Below are 25,267 nucleotides of genomic sequence, written 5' to 3' on the forward strand. Positions count from 1 at the left end.
AGATCAGCCAAAAAATATTTCTGGTCTTTTTTTATGGGGCTTCAAACTTATAAGATTTTCGGATGTTCTGAAATTCCTAGGACCAGTATCTTGACAATATCAATATCGATAACAATCAAAATTCGCAGAGATTCTCCATTTCCAAAATGAGGTGTGTCTATATACTTCAGCTTGTGGGAATCCTCCGTGGGAGAGTTCTGATAGCACCTGACATACTTTTTTAACATGGCTTCATTTTGAACTTAAATAGCAATGCCATCATCACGTCCTAGGAAATCTGTTGTCCCAGCACATATACTTTTTAGACCTACGTGTAACTCTTCGCTTTTGAAGCCCTAACCTATATGTATAAAGCAAAATAAACTGACAGTGCTCTTCCTAGCCAAACTCTCTTCTGAATCAGTGGCGCTGTATCTTGTGTTAGGCGCCCTACCGTCTCGTTCATGTAAAGCATCCAGATGCGTGGTTCCAAATGGATGTAACAATCTGTGGGAATATGAAGTGGTATGAGCACTTGGGCTCCGTCGTAGGTAAGGCACGTGGCAGACTTAGATTCATTGTCAGGATACTGGGAAAATGCAGCCAATCTGGAAAGTATATGCGTCCCATCTTGGACTACTGCTCAAGTGTGTGGGACCCATACCAATAGGACTGACAGACGATGTCAAACATATAAAACGCTCAGAATATATGGCCACAGGTTTGTTTTGACTCAAGGAAAATGATTACGGGAAACCGTGAATTAGAACACGCTCTATGACACACGTCAGTTATCTCGCTAACGCCAGCTTGTAAGATTTAAAAAACCAGCATCATGTGGAGAATACACGTTACTGTAACGGGGTGAAACCCTAACATGTAATACAGTGCTAAGTACCCTTTGCCATGCTCTTCAGTGGTGTGCAGAATCTGTATGTAGATAGGGATATGTTGTCAGTCCCTGCAGTCTGTCCCTATTTTTCTACTTTCTTAGATACCCCAAAATTATTTCCCGCATTACATTATCAGACGCATTCTGCACACTACAAAAGCTGTGTACTTTGTCAAATTCCTTTCCATCCGTTTCTGCTGCAATAATTTGCAAAATAAAATGCAGGATTATTGAGGAGTACCTCCATCGTCTGCGGTACATATAGGAAACACAGGCCGGCCGCTGTGGCAGAGTGGTTCTAGGCCCTTAAGTCCGGAGCCACGCGGCTGCTACGGTCGCAGGTTCGAATCCTGCCTCGGGCATGGATGTGTGTGATGTACTTAGATTAGGTTTCCGTAGTTCTAAGTTTAGGGGACTGATGACCTCAGATGTTAAGTCCCGTAGTGCCTAGAGCCATATGAACCATTTTTTAGGAAACTCAAATCTCTGGACAGAGCATCTCTAAAAGTTTTTAATTCACATTACAGACGCTCGATGTAAGCACTGCTCCTGACACGACAAACGTCGGTACGTGCGTGCAGTTCATTGATACGCTTTACCCAGGACTACGTAACAGCAGCACGCCTTACAATTCTGTTCGTTGGGTTGCCTATCTTGCAGGTGCGAACAAATTCGATGCAGTAATACGAAGCGAATGATTTGTCTACGTGTTATGACACGCCTCAGCCAACAGCAGCTACAACACGGCGAGTATTACGAATCGAAACTTGCCAGGATGCTATTGACTAGTATGTGGCATTCTTTAGGCTAACTCTCGTAGATTTAAGTCGTCAACTGGAACACCAGAGGTACTTCTGAATAAATTTGCACAACTATGAACAGCAGCTGCCATACCACGCGCACTTAACGGTACATAGGACGATACACTGCTCTGCATCAATAACAGCAAAGTGAAATCTGTTTGTTAGAAACCCTCCGACTCAATCGGGTATGTTGGGCTATTCTGGATGCATATACATCACGCACCACGAAGGAATTACGTGAATGCGACAGAAATCGATAGATGTGACGTAGCCTATATGTGGACACAAATAACAATTTCACAAAAATTGGAAGACTTGCTCATAGAGCTTCACCAATTGAGCAAGTGAACGTGTTGAGCCTTCTCTTGCCCTTATGCAGGCAGTGACTCGGATTGCCGTTGATAGTTGTTGGACGTCCCGCTGATACCGTGCCACATTCTGTCCAATTGGCGCTTTGGATAGTCTAAAATCACGAGCTGATTGGAGGACCCTGCCCATAATGCTCAAACATTCTCAATTGGGGAGAGATCCGGCGACCCTGCTAGCAAGCACGAAGACAAGCAATAGAAACTCTCGCCGTGTGCGGGAGCGCGTTATCTTGCTGAAATGTAAGCTCAGCGTGGCTTGCCATTAAGGGCAACAAGGACAGAATATCGTGTACGTACCGCTGGGCCGCAAGGTTGCCGCCGATGACAAAGGGGTCCTGCTATGAAAATAAATGCCACTCCAGACCACCACTCCTAGCTATCTCGCAGATGGCAGGCGGTCGTCAGCTTCTTATACCACCCTTCTCGGTGGCGTCTCCATACACGTCATCGGCCTGGAATCTCATTGACTTGAGTAGAATTGTTTCCAGTGATGGGACTTGCTTCGAAATGAGCCTAGATCAATGAAGACGACCGAGCGAGATGGAGCAGTGGTTAGTACAACAGACTCGCATTCGGAAGGATGACAATTTAAAAACCTGCGTCGGCCCATCCAGATTTACGAGGTGCGACAGTAAAGTAATGAGACTGATTTTCTTTGCGAGGTGTGGCAACTCTGGAGGCTTGCATAGGCACAATATCTTTGGCCTTGGTCTGTAAGCTGCTTCTAGTCCAAGCGGCACATCGATGCAACTGCTCAGTCGTGAGTTGTGCTGTAATAAGTTAACACGTGTTTGTGTCTCGCGTCACGGAGATGGAACTGCATAATATTGCGCAACGATATGCCATTTATTTTTGCGTTAAATTGGCTAAAACACGACGACAACTTACGGTAAGCTTCAGAAGGCTTTTGGAGAGGCGGTTATGTCAAATGCTCAAGTTTTTTGTTGGCATAAAATGTTGAGTGAAGGCAGAACGAATGTTGAAGACCGCAGTGGACGACCATCAACCTCACGGACGGATGTCAACTTGACCAGGGTGCGTGAACTAGTACGATATGATTGAAGATTATTCGTGAAAATGATCGTAAAAGAACTGAACATAAATCGAGAAACGGTTCGTCTAATAATAATAATAATAATAATAATAATAATAATAATAATAATAATAATAATAATAACTGAAGATCTTGGTATGAAAAAGATTTGTGCAAAAATGGTCCCCAAAAATCTCACACCACAACAGCCAGAAACACGGAAAAATGTGGCAGCCGATCTGTTAGAGCAAACGGAAATCAATCCAGAATCGTTGAGCCGTGTTATCACTGGTGATGAAAGTTTTCAGTACGATCCAGAGACAAAACGCCACAGTTCGCAATGGTGCTCAAAGGGATCACCCAGACCAAAAAAAACTCGCATGCCAAAGTCAAAAGTGAAATGCATGCTTGTGTGCTTCTTTGATTCCAGTGGAATTGTTCATAAAGAGTGGGTGCCTCCTGAACAAACAGTTAACCAATTTTACTATAAACAAATTTTAGAAAGACTTCGTAAAAGATTTCTTCGTGTCCGTGCCAACATTGCTGATAATTAGATTCTGCATCACGATAATGCGCCATCCCATACTGCTCTCTCAGTACAGAAATTTTTAACCTCGAAACAAATTTGTTCTACCACAGCCACGTTATTCACTAGATATTGCTCCGTGCAACTTTTTTCTGTTTCGAAGAGTTAAAATGGTGGTCAAGGGACACCAGTTCCAAACAACACAAGATGTCCTAAAAGCTGTGACGAGGGTCTTGGAGGATATTACAGAAGATAAGTTACAGAAATGTTACCATCAATGGCAGAAGTGCTGGAGAAAGCGTGTGCAATCAGAAGGAAGCTACTTTGAAGGAGACAGCACTAAATTTGACTAAAACGGTAAGCAACATTTTTTCACATCAGTCTCATTACTTTATTGTCGCACCTCGTAGGTTCTCCGTGATTTCGATAAATCGCTCGAGGCAACTGCTGGGAAGATTGCTTTGAAAGGGCACGCCCGAAATTGTTCCTCATCCTTGAAACCATCCGTCTCTAATGGCCTCGATGCCGACTGGACGTTAAACCCAATCATCCTTCCGTTACCACCGAAGATGTGTCTGGAGGCGCCCTAGACAGAGGTGGGATCCAACCTGAGTGTTGTCGGCCATACGACCCGACAGCTAGGAGTGATGGTCTCGAGTTCTGTTTCTTTTCATAGCAACCGTGTCGTTGTCGTCCGCAGCTCGTGGTCTCGCGGTCGCGTTCTCGCTTCCCGAGCACGGAGTCCTGGGTTCGAATCCCAGGTGGGGTCAGTGAACTTCACCTGCCCTGAGATGACTGGGAGTTTGTATTGCCCTCATCATTCCATCTTCATTCATGAATGTGATAGATTGGACTGAGCAAAGGTTGGGAATTTGTACGGGCACTGATAACCGCGCAGTTGAGTGCCCCACAGTCCATGATCGTCATGATCGTCATGATCGTCATGATCGTCATGATCGTCATGATCGTCATGATCGTCATGATCGTCATGATCGTCATGATCGTCATGATCGTCATGATCGTCATGATCGTCATGATCGTCATGATCGTCATGATCGTCATGATCGTCATGATCGTCATGATCGTCATGATCGTCATGATCGTCATGATCGTCATGATCGTCATGATCGTCATGATCGTCATGATCGTCATGATCGTCATGATCGTCATGATCGTCATGATCGTCATGATCGTCATGATCGTCATGATCGTCATGATCGTCATGATCGTCATGATCGTCATGATCGTCATGATCGTCATGATCGTCATGATCGTCATGATCGTCATGATCGTCATGATCGTCATGATCGTCATGATAGTCATGATAGTCATGATAGTCATGATAGTCATGATAGTCATGATAGTCATGATAGTCATGATAGTCATGATAGTCATGATAGTCATGATAGTCATGATAGTCATGATAGTCATGATAGTCATGATAGTCATGATAGTCATGATAGTCATGATAGTCATGATAGTCATGATAGTCATGATAGTCATGATAGTCATGATAGTCATGATAGTCATGATAGTCATGATCGTCATGATCGTCATGATCGTCATGATCGTCATGATCGTCATGATAGTCATGATAGTCATGATAGTCATGATAGTCATGATAGTCATGATAGTCATGATAGTCATGATAGTCATGATAGTCATGATAGTCATGATAGTCATGATAGTCATGATAGTCATGATAGTCATGATAGTCATGATCGTCATGATAGTCATGATAGTCATGATCGTCATGATCGTCATGATAGTCATGATAGTCATGATAGTCATGATAGTCATGATAGTCATGATAGTCATGATAGTCATGATAGTCATGATAGTCATGATAGTCATGATAGTCATGATAGTCATGATAGTCATGATAGTCATGATAGTCATGATAGTCATGATAGTCATGATAGTCATGATAGTCATGATAGTCATGATAGTCATGATAGTCATGATAGTCATGATAGTCATGATAGTCATGATAGTCATGATAGTCATGATAGTCATGATAGTCATGATAGTCATGATAGTCATGATAGTCATGATAGTCATGATAGTCATGATAGTCATGATAGTCATGATAGTCATGATAGTCATGATAGTCATGATAGTCATGATAGTCATGATAGTCATGATAGTCATGATAGTCATGATAGTCATGATAGTCATGATAGTCATGATAGTCATGATAGTCATGATAGTCATGATAGTCATGATAGTCATGATAGTCATGATAGTCATGATAGTCATGATAGTCATGATAGTCATGATAGTCATGATAGTCATGATAGTCATGATAGTCATGATAGTCATGATCGTCATGATCGTCATGATCGTCATGATAGTCATGATAGTCATGATAGTCATGATAGTCATGATCGTCATGATCGTCATGATAGTCATGATAGTCATGATAGTCATGATCGTCATGATAGTCATGATAGTCATGATAGTCATGATCGTCATGATAGTCATGATAGTCATGATAGTCATGATCGTCATGATCGTCATGATCGTCATGATCGTCATGATCGTCATGATCGTCATGATAGTCATGATAGTCATGATCGTCGTCATGATCGTCGTCATGATCGTCGTCATGATCGTCGTCATGATCGTCGTCATGATCGTCGTCATGATCGTCGTCATGATCGTCGTCATGATCGTCGTCATGATAGTCGTCATGATCGTCGTCATGATAGTCGTCATGATAGTCGTCATGATCGTCGTCATGATCGTCGTCATGATCGTCGTCATGATCGTCGTCATGATAGTCGTCATGATCGTCGTCATGATCGTCGTCATGATAGTCGTCATGATCGTCGTCATGATCGTCGTCATGATAGTCGTCATGATAGTCGTCATGATAGTCGTCATGATAGTCGTCATGATAGTCGTCATGATAGTCATGATAGTCGTCATGATAGTCATGATAGTCGTCATGATAGTCATGATAGTCGTCATGATAGTCATGATAGTCGTCATGATAGTCATGATAGTCGTCATGATAGTCATGATAGTCGTCATGATAGTCATGATAGTAGTCATGATCGTCATGATAGTAGTCATGATAGTCATGATAGTCATGATAGTCATGATAGTCATGATCGTCATGATCGTCATGATCGTCATGATCGTCATGATCGTCATGATCGTCATGATAGTCATGATAGTCATCCACGGCTCCCTCACAGCACGTCGGTTTGTCGACGATATTCTTCGTGGTAAGCCACCCAGGGTGGTTTAGATTTCAGCAAGATAACGGCCGCCCGCACACGGTGGGAGTGTCTACTCCTTATCTTCATGCTTGCCAAACCCTACTCTGTTCTGCCAGGCCATCGGATCTCTCTCCAAATGAGCTCGTGATTTCGACGATCTAACGACCCAGATGGGCAGTATTTGGCATGATATCCCCTAGGAGGACACCCGACAACTGTTAGAAAATGCCAATCCCCTAATAACGAACGAGCCAGAGGCGCAAGAGCCAGAGGCGGACCAGCGCTTTGAGTTGCTCAATTTGTGAAGCTCTCTCTTGAGTAAGTCTTGAAATTCCAAATAACTTCCCGGAAGTCAGCCAGGTAACACTCTCAGCGAGCGCCGATATTTCGGCAGGAGAAAACCCCGCCATTTTCAAGGCAAACTGCAACGGAGAGCGACGTACGTGCAAATTCAAAATCTCTGTTCTCGCCGGCCGCCGTGGCCGAGCGGTCCTAGGCGCTTCAGTCCGGAACTGTGTGCCTACTACGGTCGCAGGTTCGAATCCTGCCTCGGGCGTGGACATACTTCATGCAATAGAAGCAAATATTTCTGTTTTTGTATGTTCTTATTATGGTAAGCACTTCCCTCGACAATTTTTTCTTTTTTTTTTTTCTAAGTCTAATGGTCTGTCTATTACACATCATTAGATTTACCAGTATAAGAATATTTTTATAAATGTAATTACATTTGCTTCAAAAGCGAATGTATTGAACATTCTTTCCGTTTGTGGCTCGGTTGTAGCAACAGTTGTGGAATTGGTTACTTGGTACATTGGGAAAGTTTCATTGCTTTTGACGTTTTATCGTCATGTCTGTGTGGTTTTCTCTCCAGCTACAGGTGTTTGGGCTTATTTGATATATAAAGTAATGTAGGTATTATATTAAGTTTCCTAGGTTCCACTTTCACTGATTTGGTTGGAAGTGCAACGAAGAAACCTTCGCGCTGCTGGAAAAAATACTGTGTTCGGAAATTTCCGTTACAAACGTCTGGGACGTGTAGAGGGATTGTTTAGATAATATTCTGAATTGGAACCCCGTTTCCGTGCTAGTCATTTAAAAACCTTTGCTGGATCGCTGTGCAAGAGTGTAGTCACGGTGACGGGTGCTTAAGTCGTATCGGCTGATGGCAATCGACATCTGTCTTGCCTCTCTGACTTGGTTCGAGCCCCCATTCACACACCTGAGTGTTAGAGCAACACGTTAGCAGAATACGGATATGATCTTTCTGTTCGGCGAAGCTTACGGTGTAGTGGAAATGCTACTCGTTACATTTATCAAAATCGTTGTCGTCAACGTCCGACTCCATTGCATATGCGCCGGCAGATATGGCCGAGCGTTTCTAGGCGTTTCAGTTTGGAACCGCGCGACCGCTACGGTCGCAGGTTCGAATCCTGCCTCGGGCTTGGGCGTGTGTGATGTTCTTAGGTTAGTTAGGTTTAAGTAGTTCTAAGGGATTGATGACCTCAGATGTTAAGTCCCATACTGCTCAGAGCCATTTTTTTGAACCATCGCATATCCTTTTCGGCTTCGAGAAATGATACTTTCCGTCAGCAGGCGTGGCTTTGGTGCTCTACGTTGCACCCCTGAATTGGGAGAGGCCGTACTATATCACGTTGAAGAGAGCCCGTCAACGATTGCATGACCAATTTCTTTGGCTGTTTGTGAGTGGAACTGCAAAGCCACGACTAATCAGTTACTTGGTGAACTTCATAATAAGGACGTTTGACCGATCAGCTCGCTTCCACCAGCTAGTGCAGTCCAAGCGATATTATAAACTGTTAAGATGATCCAGGATCTAAACAGGTTGTGAATAAACAAGCTCCGTTCGGAGCCAACACAGTTAAAGGATAACCAGAAGCCTAAAAGCGTGTAGGAAATTGGAAACATTAGTGAATTACTAACTAGAAACCACAGAGGTAATGGAACTGTTCCTATTAGTATAAAAAATAACGCAAGCAGTTGGAGTAGCAGTCATTCGAAACAAGTGGTTGGCATTACAAATATGTCTTAACTGGTAAGAAGTTACCATCATTGATTGTATCCATGGTCTAACAAGGGAACCTCCCCACCGCACCCTCCTCAGATTTGGTTATACGTTGGCACAGTGGATAGGCCTTGAAAAACGGAACACAGATCAATCGAGAAAACAGGAAGAAGCTGTGTGGAACTATGAAAAAATAAGCAAAATATACAAACTGAGTAGTCCATGCGCAAGATAAACATCATCAAGGTTAGCGTGAGCAGCTACGGAGCGTGAGGTCCTCGGTTCAAGTCTTACCTCGAGTGAAAAGTTTAATTTTTTTCATACAATTATCAAAGTTCAGGCACTCACACATAATCAACTTCGCTCTCCAAAATTCCAGGACATGTTCAGATTTGCTTGGACATATGCAGGATTTGACGGTCTACACATGGAAAAATTTGAAAACGTTAAAAACATGTTTTGACAGAGTACAGGGAAAACTCAGCGACTGTGAAACTGTTGCATTCATTTGTTGCAGTTTGTGACAAACTCATGTTTTCATCACTTTTTTGGGAGTGATTATCACATCTACAAACCTAATTCGGGCAAGGTAGGAGAATCTTTTTACCCATTCGCCAAGTGTAAAAGTTAGGTGGGTCGACAACATATTCCTGTCATGTGACGCACAAGCCGTCACCAGTGTCGTATAGAATATATCACACGTGTTTTCCTGTGGAGGAATCGGTTGACCTATGACCTTGCGATCAAATGTTTCCGGTTCCCATTGGAGAGGCACGTCCTTTCTTCTACTAATCGCACGATTTTGCGGTGCGGTCGCAAAACACAGACACTAAACTTATTACAGTGAACACAAATGTCGGTGAACGAACGGACAGCTCATAACTTTGCGAAAATAAAAAAAGTAATCTTGCGCATGGACTACTCAGTTTGTATATTTTGCTTATTTTGTTCATAGTTCCACGCAACTTCTTGCTGTTTTCTCGTTTGATCTGTATTCAGTTTTTCAAGGCCTATCCACTGTGCCAACTTACAACTAAATCTGAGGGTGATGCGATGGGGAGGTTCCCTTGTAAGGTGCTAACTGACAGCCGGTCGTTGCAACCGAGAGGTTCTAGGCGCTGCAGGCTGGAACCGCGCTGCTGCTACGGTCGCAGGTTCGGATCCTGTCTCGGGCATGGATGTGTGTGATGTCCTTAGGTTAGTTAGGTTTAAGTAGTTGTAAGTCTAGGGGACTAATGACGTTTCAAGTCCCATAATGCTTAGAGCCATTTGAATCATTTTTGCTAACTGGTAGCATGTTCATCTCTGCATAGTAGTTCTTTCATATGCAAGCACAATGTTGTCTCCATCTACATAAACGTGTATTCTGATTCTAGTCTGTTTCCGGCGCCACTATTCTCCCTTTGAAGTGGCCGTGTTGGTAGCCCCTTTTACACGCTGCGAGCCAGGCATGAGCCGGCGCCATCTGTCGCTTCCCCTACCCCCACCCCTGGGACTTCCCCCACCTCCTCCGACCTCCCGCCGACATCGTTGGTCGCCGGTCGACTGCTGGGGCGATCGATACTGCCAACGCCGTCACAGCAGTCGCGGCACGCTGCCGGAGCCATTTTGTCCCGTTTATCACGCTCTCCGTACGGACCGTTATGCCAGCATTAGCGGTATTCGGTAGCTCCATTTGCACTCGTATCTGACTAGAAGAAGTGTTAAATTTAACTTTATTGCTATGGACGAAAGAAGACTTTTGCGCGCTGTCGCAGAACAGACTGTAGATGCTTCTATAAAATTTCGTAAATCATTCTCTTCCTAAACGTGCTTCATTGCCATTTTCGTTTCTCAAACGGTTATTAGATTATTCTGCATTTCTCTGTCAGATACTAAACATGAACTGCTAATAGCAATAAACCAAAAAAAATTTCTCGATGTTACAAACCTCAACGGAAAACGAAAAATCAGAGTAATGTAAAACAGATTTGCAGTTTGTGCATTTATCAGTTATTGCACGGGCTGGGCATATTGCCATAGGGGAACACGGTCTTACAGTCGAATTCCTTTTATAAGGTATGTAATTTGAAACATCAGCCAAATTGAAGTCAAACCATTACCTTCATCGAAGTAGAAAAAAGGGCAAGTATGTTATGGTTTATTCAAAAGCATTTTCAAAAATTTCTCCAAACATATAGGCATGCGAACATATTCCCTCCATTTTTAACATGCAACTCCTCTCATTCCCTCAAGCTCCCCTAATTTTAACTCATATCCACTACTCCATCGGTGTAAGTCACTCACACCCATTCACTTACAGTTTAGCGTCCTCAGTCATTCATTCAACCCAATTCACCGTCGTCATCTCTTTGTCACTGTCTCCCTCTTGCTCACTTACTGCTACTATCTCAATTTCTCATTGCTACTGTGACTATTTCTCTCTTGCTCGTTGTTGTTCTCATACACTCTCCCGCATTACCACTGGTTCTCGCCCACTTCTACTTTCTCTTTCACACCATACAGATGAACCTGCAAAACTATGTTATGTAAAATCACGGCAAGAACGAAAACTGTTTTTAGGTCACTTTACTAGATCAGTTACAACCTAAAATAAGTTCTCTTTTACGGTTTTCAATTAACATAACCCACTGATGATGGCACAGAGCTCTGGGACATGTTTGGGTATCAAGAGAAAAAAGTGTCTTTGCGTAAAAGACGGACCCCATATACAATAACTGTAACTGCAAACACGGAAAATATACAATAGCTCCAAATCCAAAAGAAGAACCTCCGAAATCTTAATTCTTCCCATTCCTTTAGAACACATTGCTCCCTACAGCATGACGCATTCATTGCATCACTTCGTTGCTACAGCACGCTCTTCGTTTGTGTCCTGACTCGATCCATAGTTTCAAACCACTGTCATTCCCATACACACTAAATTTCTTACTATCGGAAAAAACGCTCTGCTTCTGTCCTCTGATGTCTACTGAAGATAGAGATCAAGATACTTTTTTTTTCAACATGCTTTTTGCTGTGTGGGCTTTCTTTGGACGTTTTTTCTTCGTAAGGATGGGATCACAAAGACTTTGTAACGCAGACGGAAAGCTGAGATCGCAAATTGTTCCTCAATCTTAGGAGCAATCTGCTCTGAAATCACTTCACTGTCTTCCTTTGGTATCATTTCCATTGCTCTGCACAATCTGGAACTACAGACTTTCCTCAAACTTTCACCTGGTTTCTTCAGTACATTTCCTGCAGTGCTGTGGTCAGTATATAATTTTCTAGCAGCTTTCGTATTAGAGTGTCCTTCAGCTTAGTCACAAAATCATCCCTTGCTTCCTTCGAGAAATACTCCTAACTTTTCTATCTTGCATGACCTCTACAACGAAATATTTGTATAATTAACTATTTAAACAAAAGTTACTGTTATTTATGCTATTATAACATAACTGATGAATATAAGACCTGTATCGATACTTACTGAATTTTTCATAAAATGCACACAATTCTCCGTAGCAAACACGGGAAGAAAAACTAAAGAATTATTGTAACTAGCTGTTGCATATTTCTTTTTAATGTTTGTCATGTTATTGTTTTTGTTGTCGTTGTCAGTCTGAAAACTGGTTTAATGTAACTCATCATGCTGCTCCATCCTGTGCAAGCTTCTTCATCTCCCAGTACCTACTGCAACCTACATCCTTCTGAATCTGCTTACTGTATTCATCTCCTGGTCTCCTCTACGATTTTTATCCCCACCACCACTCTTCCCTCCAATTTTAAATTAGTGATCTTCTCATATCTCAGAATGTGCGCTATCAAGTGGTCCAGTTGTGCTACAAATTTCTTTTCTCTCCATTCTACTCAGTACCTCGTTAGTTCCGTGATCTATCCACCTAATGGTCAGCATTCTTCCGTAGTACCACATTTCAGAATCTTGTATTTTCTTCATGTTTAAATTGTTTACCGTTCACGTTTGACTTCCGTACATGGCTTCACTCCATACGAATACTTCAGAAAATACTTCCTAACACTTAAATCAATATTCGATGTTAAAAAATTTCACTTCTTCAGAAATGCTTCTCTTGTCGTTTGCAGTCTACATTTTGTATCCTCTTTACTTCAGCTATCGTCAGATATTTTGCTGCCCAAATAGCAAAACTCATCTACAACTTTGTGTCTCGTTTCCTAAACTCATTCCCTCAGCATTACGCTGTTTAATTCGGCTACATTCCAATATCCTTGTCTATGTTGCATCTTTGAAAGACGCTGGTGTTCAAAGTCTTTTGCTGTCCGACAGAAACATGATACGATCGAGAAACTTCACATTTTTTATTTTTTCTCTCCCTGAACTTTAATTCCTACTCCAAATTTTTCTTTGGTTTTCTTTACCGTTTGCTCAGTGTACAGACTGTACATCATCTGGGATAGGCTACAATCCTGCCTCACTCCCATCTCAACTACCGGTACTGCTTTCCTTTAATGCTCCTCGACTCTTACTACTGCCGTCTGGTTTCTGTACAAGCTGTAAATAGCCTTTCGCTCTATATTTTACCCCTGCTACCTTCAGAATTTGAGAGAGTATTCCAGTCAACATCGTCGAAAGCTTTCTCTACGTCAACAAATACTATGACAGCTTGGCCTTTTCTTAACCTATCTTCTAAGGTAAGTCGTAGGATCACTATTGCCTCGCATGTTCCTATATTTCTCCAGAATCCAAACTGATTTTCCCCGATGTCAACTTCTGTTAGTTTTTCCATTCTTCTGCAAAGAATTCGTGTTAATATTTTACAGTCATGACTTATTAAAATGACAGTTCGCTAACATTCACGCCTGTTTCCGTCATAGCAAAGAAAAAAATGGCCTTTTTCATGGATATATATTGTGCAGTTGCTGTTTAGTATTTACTCAAACATTAGCTGGCATGAACAGACCACTCGCTTCAGTAATTTATAAACATGCTAATCAAAAGCGGTTGGCATCAAAGTTAAAGTACTGAACAGAGCAGTCAATTAATGAATTTAACGTAAGCTGAAATGGCGTCAAGGTTAAGCACACATTTATATACAGAATCGAGCGACTGTCAACAGACATTGAGGAGGGACTGTCAACAGACATTGAGGAGGGACTGTCAACAGACATTGAGGAGGGACTGTCAACAGACATTGAGGAGGGACTGTCAACAGACATTGAGGAGGGACTGTCAACAGACATTGAGGAGGGACTGTCAACAGACATTGAGGAGGGACTGTCAACAGACATTGAGGAGGGACTGTCAACAGACATTGAGGAGGGACTGTCAACAGACATTGAGGAGGGACTGTCAACAGACATTGAGGAGGGACTGTCAACAGACATTGAGGAGGGACTGTCAACAGACATTGAGGAGGGACTGTCAACAGACATTGAGGAGGGACTGTCAACAGACATTGAGGAGGGACTGTCAACAGACATTGAGGAGGGACTGTCAACAGACATTGAGGAGGGACTGTCAACAGACATTGAGGAGGGACTGTCAACAGACATTGAGGAGGGACTGTCAACAGACATTGAGGAGGGACTGTCAACAGACATTGAGGAGGGACTGTCAACAGACATTGAGGAGGGACTGTCAACAGACATTGAGGAGGGACTGTCAACAGACATTGAGGAGGGACTGTCAACAGACATTGAGGAGGGACTGTCAACAGACATTGAGGAGGGACTGTCAACAGACATTGAGGAGGGACTGTCAACAGACATTGAGGAGGGACTGTCAACAGACATTGAGGAGGGACTGTCAACAGACATTGAGGAGGGACTGTCAACAGACATTGAGGAGGGACTGTCAACAGACATTGAGGAGGGACTGTCAACAGACATTGAGGAGGGACTGTCAACAGACATTGAGGAGGGACTGTCAACAGACATTGAGGAGGGACTGTCAACAGACATTGAGGAGGGACTGTCAACAGACATTGAGGAGGGACTGTCAACAGACATTGAGGAGGGACTGTCAACAGACATTGAGGAGGGACTGTCAACAGACATTGAGGAGGGACTGTCAACAGACATTGAGGAGGGACTGTCAACAGACATTGAGGAGGGACTGTCAACAGACATTGAGGAGGGACTGTCAACAGACATTGAGGAGGGACTGTCAACAGACATTGAGGAGGGACTGTCAACAGACATTGAGGAGGGACTGTCAACAGACATTGAGGAGGGACTGTCAACAGACATTGAGGAGGGACTGTCAACAGACATTGAGGAGGGACTGTCTAAGGACATGTAGCAAGACAATGTCTATAAACAGTCCAGATACTTTCTCTCGTGTAGACACTTGAATACCTTGTTTCTCGATATTTGTAAATATGACTGATGTAGTTGGGGTCTCGGCTTGTACAGTGCATAGTGAAAGAAGTCCAAAGAGGACACGTTGGTGGAAACGGGTGTTGTTTGCAGTGGGGACACATTTCGGCTGTAATTTACTTTCGAATTTGAAAGTAGAAGCAGTTTTTTTAACATCGCTCTCTGATACTTAATATTTTTTTAAGCAGCTCTTTAATAAGCAAATTCTTGTTACGACTTTTATGTTCGGAATTACTAACTTCCCACAAATACGAAGCCACCCGAAAATCTTTCAGCTGCAGCATTTTCTCCATTGGCCACATCTTGATAATTTATGTTTAACACGAAGTACTGCACAAAATTGTCTAGAAATCGTCTCATGTCTCCCATTTCAAATGGCAGTCAAAATATATATAGGAGGGGCGTTTGAAAAGTCCGTGCAAAAATAAAAACTACTTACATGTTTGGGGTAAACCTTTTTTATTTTTCGACATAGTCTCCTTTTAGACTTACACATTTCGTCCAACGCTTTTCTAATTTGTTGATCGCTTCCGAATGACAGGAACTGTCCAAGTCTGCAAAATAACTATTAGTTGCTGCAATCACTTCCCCGTTTCAATAAAAATCTTTGTCCCACCAGCCATTTTTTCAGATTGGGGGACAAATAGTAGTTCAAGGGAGCCACGTCTGGAGAATAGGGGGGAGTGAAACGGATTGGAATCCTATTTCCATTAATTTTGCGACCGCAACTGCTGAGGTGTGTGCTGGTGCATTGTCGTGATGGAAAAGGACTTGTTTGCGGTCCAATCGCCGGCGTTTTTCTTGCAGCTCGGTTTTCAAAAGGTCCAATAACGATGAATAATATGCACTTGTAATAGTTCTAGTCTTTTCCAGATAGTCGATTAGGATTATCCCTTGCGAATCCCAAAAGACAGTCGCCATAACCTTTCCGGCCGTCTTCGCCTTTTTTGATGCAGATTCTCCCTTGGTAACCCATTGTTTAGATTGTTGTTTGGTGTCAGCAGTGTAGTAATATATCCATGTTTCATCCACAGGACTAAACAATGCTTAAAGCCCTGCGGATTCTTCCTGAACAGCTGCAAATCATCCTTGGAACACTTCACACGATTCCATTTTTGGTCAAGCTTGAGCAATCGCGGAACGCGTCTTGCGGATAGCTTTCTCATGTCCAAATGTTTATGCAAAATATTATGTACCTGTTCGTTCGAAATGCCCACAGCACTAGCAATCTAACGCACCTTAACTCTTCTGTCATCCATCACCATATCATGGATTTTACCAATGGTTTCTGGAGTCGTAACCTCCACAGGGCGTCCAGATCGTTCGGCATCACTTATGCTACCCCGAAAATTATGAAACCTCTTATAAACCCTTCTAATCTAAGGTACAGAGTCACCATAATGCTAATCAGGCTTCTCTTTAGTCTCTTGAGTCGTTTTGCCTTTCATAAAGTAATGTTTAATCACCACACAAAATTATTCTTTGTCCATTTTCTGACAATCACTCGACTTCCTTGATTCACACGAATGCCAAACGCAAAGAAATAGACCAATATGGCTGAAACTTGGTGTGTGTTCTTTCCAAAGATGCTACTAATAAACATGACCTCGATACGCGCCGGTGGTGCCATCTCTCGGACTTTGCACGGACTTTTCAAACGCCCTCGTAATTTTATTGCAAAAGCGTGTCTACAGACAAGATGTGTCTGTTGTGGCTATACAAATTTGCTCTATTGTCTGATACCGTATACACTAAAAATGATACACCACGAAGATGACTTGCTACAGCTCGAAATTTAGCAGACAGGAAGTAGATGCTGTGATGTGCAAATGATTAGCTTTTCAGAGCATTCACACAAGGTTGGCGCCGGTGGCGACACCTACAACGTGCTGACATGAGGAAAGTTTCCAACCGATTTCTCATACACAAGCAGCGGTTGACCGGCGTTGCCTGGTGTAACGTTGTTATGATGCCTCGTGTAAGGAGGAGAAATGCGTACCATCGCGTTTCCGACTTTGATAAAGGTCGGATTGTAGCCTATCGCGTTGGTCGAGATCCAATGAATGATAGCAGAATATGAAATCGGTGGGTTCAGGAGGGTAATACGGAACGCCGTGCTGGATCCCAACGGCCTCGTATCCCTAGCAGTCGAGATGACAGGCATCTTATTCGCATGGCTGTAACGGATCGTGCAGCCACGTCTCGATTCCTGAGTCAACAGACGGGGACGTTCGCAAGACAACAACCATCTTCACGAGCAGTTCGACGACGTTTACAGCAGCATGGACTATCAGCTCGGAGACCATGGCTGCCGTTACCCTTGACGCTGCATCACAGACAGGAGCGCCTGCGATGGTGTGCTCGACGACGAACAAGGGTGCACGAATGGCAAAACGTCATTTTTTCGGATGAATCCATGTTCTGTTTACAGCATGATGATGGTCGCATCCGTGTTTGGCGACATTGCGGTGATCGCACATTGGAAGCGTGTATTCGTCATCGCCATACTGGCGTATCACCCAGTGTGATGGTATGGGGTGCCATTGGTTACACGTCTCGGGCACCTCTTGTCCGCGTTGACGGCACATTGAACAGTGGGCGTTACATTCCAGATGTGTTACGACCCGTGGCTGTACCCTTCATTCCATCGTTGCGAAACCCTACATTTCAGCAGGCTAATGCACGACCGCATGTTGCAGGTCCTGTACGGGCGTTTCTGGATACGGAAAATATTCGATTGGTGCCCTGGCCAGCACATCCTCCAGATCTCTCACCAACTGAAAACGCCTTTTCAATGGTGGCCGAGCAACTGGTTCGTCACAATACGCCAGTCACTACTCTTGATGAACTGTGGTATCGTGTTGAAGCTGCATGTTCAGCTGTACCTGTACACGCCATCCAAGCTATGTTTGACTCAATGCCCAGGCGTATCAAGGCCGTTATTAAGGCCGGAGGTGGTTGTTGTGGGCACTGATTTCTCAGGATCTATGCACCCAAATTGCTTGAAAATGTAATAACATATCAGTTCTAGTATAATATATTAGTCCAATGAATCATCTGCATTTCTTCCTGGTGTAGCAATTTTAATGGCCAGTAGTGCAGATACAAAAATCGTTAGACTTCGTACATCAGTATGTGCAAAAGGCCATAGTGGGGATATTATTTTGGACCGTGCTGTATTTCAGTCCCACAAAGACAGCCCAAGGTCTGAAATGGCCGTGCTTTATTTAACCTGGCAGTGTTTGAGGTAACTCTTCAACGCGTGAGCTGTTCGCCTTCCCGCTATGACAGCAGACGCTGAGGCGGTATTAATAAAACAGGCCCTTGTGGCGCTAGCGACCAATTAAACAGCTATTACGAGCTCGTCACTGTAGCCGCACCGTCAGCTGACTGCTCTCCCCCCCCCCCACCCCCTTCTCCCTTCCCCTTCTTTCTCTTGTCCTCCTCCGCCTTCCACTCTCTTCTCGCTGCCTGCCCACCCCTTCCGGTATCCTCTCCCGCCCATCGACAGCTGCCTGGGCACTCTTCGCTCCGCCTATCCGTTCCGTCCTCCCTCCTCCTTCCTCTTCGTCCTTCCCTCACACCGTGTTTCGTCCGCCTAATCCCGTATGCGCCCCGCCAATTCTGCTTGGCGCCGCTGATGAACAGAACGAGCGGAGAGATAATATGGCTGGCTAATCACGTTTCGCCGCGGTGAATGCGAAGTAGGCAATTTGCGACCGCAACCTCGTCTGCCGAAATTAGGCCCCGTCTGCAGGCGACGGGGACAAAGTCTGTTGCCGACCATTCAGACTGCGTCGCTCTTGCCGATCGCAGCTACAGCCACCTCGCGCCCCCTGAGCGCTACCAACCACTCTGTCAAACGTCGTTTCGTCAGATTATTTGCCAACGTTCGGGTTTGCTTGATGAGTTTGAGAGAGATCTTGAGAGACAGCCGATCTGAATACGAGGGTGACTCAAATGAAACCCTTATACAGGGTGTTACAAAAAGGTACGGCCAAACTTTCAGGAAACATTCCTCACACACAAAGAAGGAAAATGTTATGTGGGCATGTGTCCGGAAACGCTTGCTTTCCATGTTAGAGCTCATTTTATTACTTCTCTTCACATCACATTAATCATGGAATGGAAACACACAGCAACAGCGTGACTTCAAACACGTTGTTACAGGAAATGTTCAAAATGTCCTCCGTTAGCGAGGATACACGCATCCACCCTCCGTCGCACGGAATCCCTGATGCGCTGATGCAGCCCTCGAGAACGGTGTATTGTATCACAGCCGTCCACAATACGAGCACGAAGAGTCTCTGCATTTGGTACCGGGGTTGCGTAGTCAAGAGCTTCCAAATGCCCCCATAAATGAAAGTCAAGAGGGTTGAGGTCAGGAGAGAGTGGAGGCCATGGAACTGATCCGCCTCTACCAATCCATCGCTCACCGAATCTGTTGTTGAGAAGCGTACGAACACTTCGACTGAAATGTGCAGGAGCTCCATCGCGCATGAACCACATGTTGTGTCGTACTTGTAAAGGCACATGTTCTAGCAGCACAGGTATAGTATCCCGTACGAAATCATGGCGGTGAATCGAGAAAGTACAGTACATACTGACGAAACTAAAATGAGCTCTAACATGGAAATTACGCGTTTCCGGACACATGTCCACATAACATCTTTTCTTTATTTGTGTGTGAGAAATGTTTCCTGAAAGTTTTGGCGTACCTTTTTGTAACAACCTGTATAGTTTTTAAATACTACGAGGGCAGTTCAATAAGTAATGCAACACATTTTTTTCTCGGCCAATTTTGGTTGAAAAAACCGGAAATTTCTTGTGGAATATTTTCAAACATTCCCGCTTCGTCTCGTATAGTTTCATTGACTTCCGACAGGTGGCAGCGCTGTAAGGAGCTGTTAAAATGGCGTCTGTAACGGATGTGCGTTGCAAACAACGGGCAGTGATAGAGTTTCTTTTGGCGGAAAACCAGGGCATCTCAGATATTCATAGGCGCTTGCAGAATGTCTACGGTGATCTGGCAGTGGACAAAAGCACGGTGAGTCGTTGGGCAAAGCGTGTGTCATCATCGCCGCAAGGTCAAGCAAGACTGTCTGATCTCCCGCGTGCGGGCCGGCCGTGCACAGCTGTGACTCCTGCAATGGCGGAGCGTGCGAACACACTCGTTCGAGATGATTGACGGATCACCATCAAACAACTCAGTGCTCAACTTGACATCTCTGTTGGTAGTGCTGTCACAATTGTTCACCAGTTGGGATATTGAAAGGTTTGTTCCCGCTGGGTCCCTCGTTGTCTAATCGAACACCATAAAGAGCAAAGGAGAACCATCTGTGCGGAATTGCTTGCTCGTCATGTGGCTGAGGGTACAATTTCTTGTCAAAGATTGTTACAGGCGATGAAACATGGGTTCATCACTTCGAACCTGAACAAAACGGCAATCAATGCAGTGGCGCAACACCCACTTCCCTACCAAGAAAAAGTTTAAAGCCATACCCTCAGCCGGTAAAGTCATGGTTACAGTCTTCTGGGACGCTGAAGGGGTTATTCTGTTCGATGTCCTTCCCCATGGTCAAACGATCAACTCTGAAGTGTATTGTGCTACTCTTCAGAAATTGAAGAAACGACTTCAGCGTTTTCGTAGGCACAAAAATCTGAACGAACTTCTCCTTCTTCATGACAACGTAAGACCTCACACAAGTCTTCGCACCCGAGAGGAGCTCACAAAACTTCAGTGGACTGTTCTTCCTCATGCACCCTACAGCCCCGATCTCGCACCGTCGGATTTTCATATGTTTGGCCCAATGAAGGACGCAATCCGTGGGAGGCACTACGCGGATGATGAAGAGGTTATTGATGCAGTACGACGTTGGCTCCGACATCGACCAGTGGAATGGTACCGTGCAGGCATACAGGCCCTCATTTCAAGGTGGCGTAAGGCCGTAGCATTGAATGGAGATTACGTTGAAAAATAGTGTTGTGTAGCTACAAGATTGGGGAATAACCTGGTGTATTTCAATGCTGAATAAAACAACCCCTGTTTCAGAAAAAAAAGTGTTGCATTACTTATTGAACTGCCCTCATATTTATTGTGCAGAAGTGGTACAAATCTGTATCACGTTTCAACACAATCTCCCCGACGCTCAATGCAAGTCCTCCAGCACTTACAAAGTACATAAATTCCTTTACAAAAAAATTCTTTTGGTAGTCCGTGCAAACACTCGTGCACTGCGTGGTGTACCTCTTCAACAGAACGGAACTTCTTTCCTCCCATTGCGTCTTTGAGTGAGCCAAACATATGGAAATCACTTGGGACAAGGTCTGGTGAGTATGGTGGATGAGGAAGACACTCAAAATGCAGGTCTGTTATTGTTGCAGCTGTTGTACGGGCAGTGTGGGGCCTTGCATTGTCATGTTGCAAAAGGCACCAGCTGACAGCAGTCCATGTCGCTTTGATTTGATTGCAGGCCGCAGATGATTTGTTAGTACATCTGTGCATGATGCACAGGTGACAGTGGTCCCTCCAGGCATGTAATGCTCCAACATGACGCCTTTTTCGTTTCAAAAGTGTCAACCTTCCCTGCTGATGGTTCTGTTCGAAACTTCATTGGTTTTGGTGATGAGGAATGGCACCATTCCTTGCTCGCTCTCTAAGTTTCCGGTTGGTGGAAGTGAATCCAGGTTTCGTCCCCAGTAACGATTCTTGCAAGGAAGCCATCACATTCTCGTTCAAAGCGTCGCAGAAGTTCTTCAGAAGCATCAACATGTCGTTCTCTCATTTCAGGAGTCAGCTGCCGTGGCACCCATCTTGCAGACACTTTGTGAAACTGGAGCACATTATGCACAGTGTGGTGTGCTGACCAACGAATAATGTGTAAACATGCTGCAATGCCGTTCAGTGTCACTCGGCTGGTTTCCTTCACTATGGCTTCAACTGCTGCAATGTTCTGTGGAGTCACAACTCGTTGTGTCTGACCTGGACGAGGAGCATCTTCCACTGAAGTCAAACCATTTGCGAACTTCCTACTCCATTCGCAGACTTGCTGCCGTGCCAAACATGCGTCACCGTACTGGACCTTCATTCGTCGATGAATTTCAGTAGGTTTCACACCTTCCCTACGCAAAAACGGAATAACAGAACGCTGTTCTTCCCTGGGCGGCCATCTTCATACTGATACTGCGACGGTATGTGTGCGTCTGCACCATGCTTCCCCCTACAGGCCATTCTGCACACTGTTTGTAGCGCGCCTACCAACTTACAGGATAACGACGCGAAATTTCGATTTATTATTACAAATTTAAGGTTTTCATTTGGCTCACCCTCGTAGATTGCAGACATTGTGTTGGAGTTCCACCGGGCATGTTCAGCATGTGAGTTATCACAATTGTGGGAACTGCGATGAAAATGGTACATGTATAAAAACAAAAGAGAGCTGACAATTGCAAAAATAGATGTTGCGTTTTTGCGAGCTACATACCGGATGGTTAAGTGCAGCTGCTCACAGTGGGCCATAGTAGGCTGTAATTATCGTACGGCAGAGAAAATGTGGTCGATATGCTAATGCGTTGATACGAAGTCGATTTACCGTGCAAAAGCATTAGTTCCAATTGTGGCCACCGGGTGCAGATCTGACGCTGTACTCTGTCGATGACGTAATTTCACAACACGCAATGTGAGTGAATAGTAGGACTATAGAGAAGAGTACGTGCATTGTTAGTGAAACTGTTACACGTGAACGGGAGCAATTACAGTGTTGCATTGAGAGTGAGAGGCACCCACATGCCTTGCTCATACTGTGGCATCAAGCAGTCAGGCCTGCAAGATGAGTGGTCTGCCAAGTGAGTGGATTCATTCTTACTTATCGAGTAACATGAACTCTCGTACTCACAATTAAGTCACTAATCAACCTCTTGTATGAATAATACGCAACGGAAACACGCATCTGACTATCAGTAGTTTACAGAACTCTGACTGTTCACTAAGCACGGGCAATACCACATTTTCTTTCCTTTTTATTTAACGGGTTTGATCAACACGTGGCCCACCGCACTGAATATGAATGGCGCACACATTATAAATTCGGCACATCATGACAACATACAATTCGAAGGAAAAGGCCACCAATCTTTTTCTTTTCACTATCTTATTTATTCCGATAAATTCTCTAACCTAAACACACAAATTCTATAACCTACAACAATAACACAAGAGAAATTCCGCCCAGTGGGCATGGCTGAACATTGTTGATTCTCTACCTTATGGTCTCGTAATTATTTAACGCTACAGTGCACTTTCTGGATAGGATGGTGGATCTTTTATTATACCTCACACTTCGACTCTCACAATCATCATCACTAAACTTTCCTCCAGACCGAGCGGTACCGAAGGAACAAGCATAACCCACTAATCTTTTGAAACTACCTCGCTACTCTCCCATGCAAACCACACATACCCAAATTACATGACATACACCACACTACAACATGAAATACTACACAAAGATTGGTTACAACATTTTCACTTTCAGCTTTCCCACTTCAATTAATATTTATCCCAGTTTCACACGACACTGCCCCACCTTGTAATTCTACTTTCCTACTGTGAACTCTGGAGATATATGCACGTCTTCCTGTGCAATGCAAGCCAAGTGGCGTTGCTGGATAGACGGCCGACTCACCTTGATTCTCTCTGAGTTTAAATCTAGCGTCACACGGAATCATATCACAGAATTTAACATTAAGAACATCACACACGCGAGTCCTCAACTGATACCATGGACGAGTACTTCTCTTTATCCTTTGTCTCATACACAGATTGAGACTCACACAGTACTCACCACGTGGAAGTACTCGTCTCTAATTTCAAGTCCTGCACACGCCATTTCTTAAATATTTCAACTCATGGTACACACGCTATTTCTTAAATATTTCAACTTATTGTACACACGCTAGTAATTCAGCTTAACTTAAGCACACGGAAGTATTTCAACTTATTGCTACACGTGGTTTCATTGTGACCGTTGGTCACTTCTGAAGATTACTACAATCCCTTTAATATTACCTGCCTGACATTTAATTCTCCCCACAAAAGTTCCTGAAATAGAGAAATTATTATTTCATACTACTCTTAAATATTCCACATGCATACCATGTCTCCACTCTTTCATCATTACAAAGCACAACTAAAACAGCTCTTAACAGCACAAGATCCAGCGGCAGAGTGCTGAAACATGGCCGTTCTTGAGGTTCTCTCCCATCTCTGTCGAAGTGGGGGGAGCACCTTCTTACCGTATTGGTCAGCCACATTTCAGGCGCTCAAAGGCAAATTTCATCTCTTTGGTCCCACCAAAGGTGGCCAAAGGATCGACTCAAAGATGATCATATATCCACATTCACTATCTGCGGTTAGCAGACGACCATACATTCATTCATTTCACAGATCTCACCAAACTGGATGTAGGGATTTATTTTGTGGGAGTACACATGTGATCAATTAAATAAATAAATTGTCATTCTTTCCCACACTGGTATCCGGCTTCGCTGTATTAATTGAAATTGAGTTATTTTACAAAAAAAATGTGTTGTTCTGACAAAAATAATGAAGTATGTCGTACCTATTTTCAAAGTCGGGCGGTACTGTACCCTTTCAAGAGACTATCGCCAACCGAAAGGTCTGAAGAGAGGCCAGATGTCATTTAATGCTTTAAGGAAGATAGTAATGAAATTCGAAAACCCGGGTTAGCCTGGTGTGGCACCTGGAAGGAGTAGTCCTATCACGGTGGAAGTTGTCAACGAAATTTCCTGTTCCTGTGACTGACAATGCGGCACGTGTCCCAGGTAGTAGTTAGTGCTCGTGCAGTGCCACGAGAATTGCCCATCCCGTGGTCAACAGTATAGAAAGTTTTCTGGTCTGTTTTACAAGGTACGCGTGCAATATCCAGAAGGTGCAGCAACTGAAACCTCATGTTCCGCAACAACATTCTGAAATTGTTCTTCGGTTTCTGGCACGGATCGAAAACGATGACATGTGGCCAGGCACAATTTACTGTACAGGGTACAGCGAATACATACACATGC

Source organism: Schistocerca piceifrons, chromosome 10 (genome assembly GCF_021461385.2).
Source record: "Schistocerca piceifrons isolate TAMUIC-IGC-003096 chromosome 10, iqSchPice1.1, whole genome shotgun sequence".
In the NCBI taxonomy this organism is placed as follows: domain Eukaryota; kingdom Metazoa; phylum Arthropoda; class Insecta; order Orthoptera; family Acrididae; genus Schistocerca; species Schistocerca piceifrons.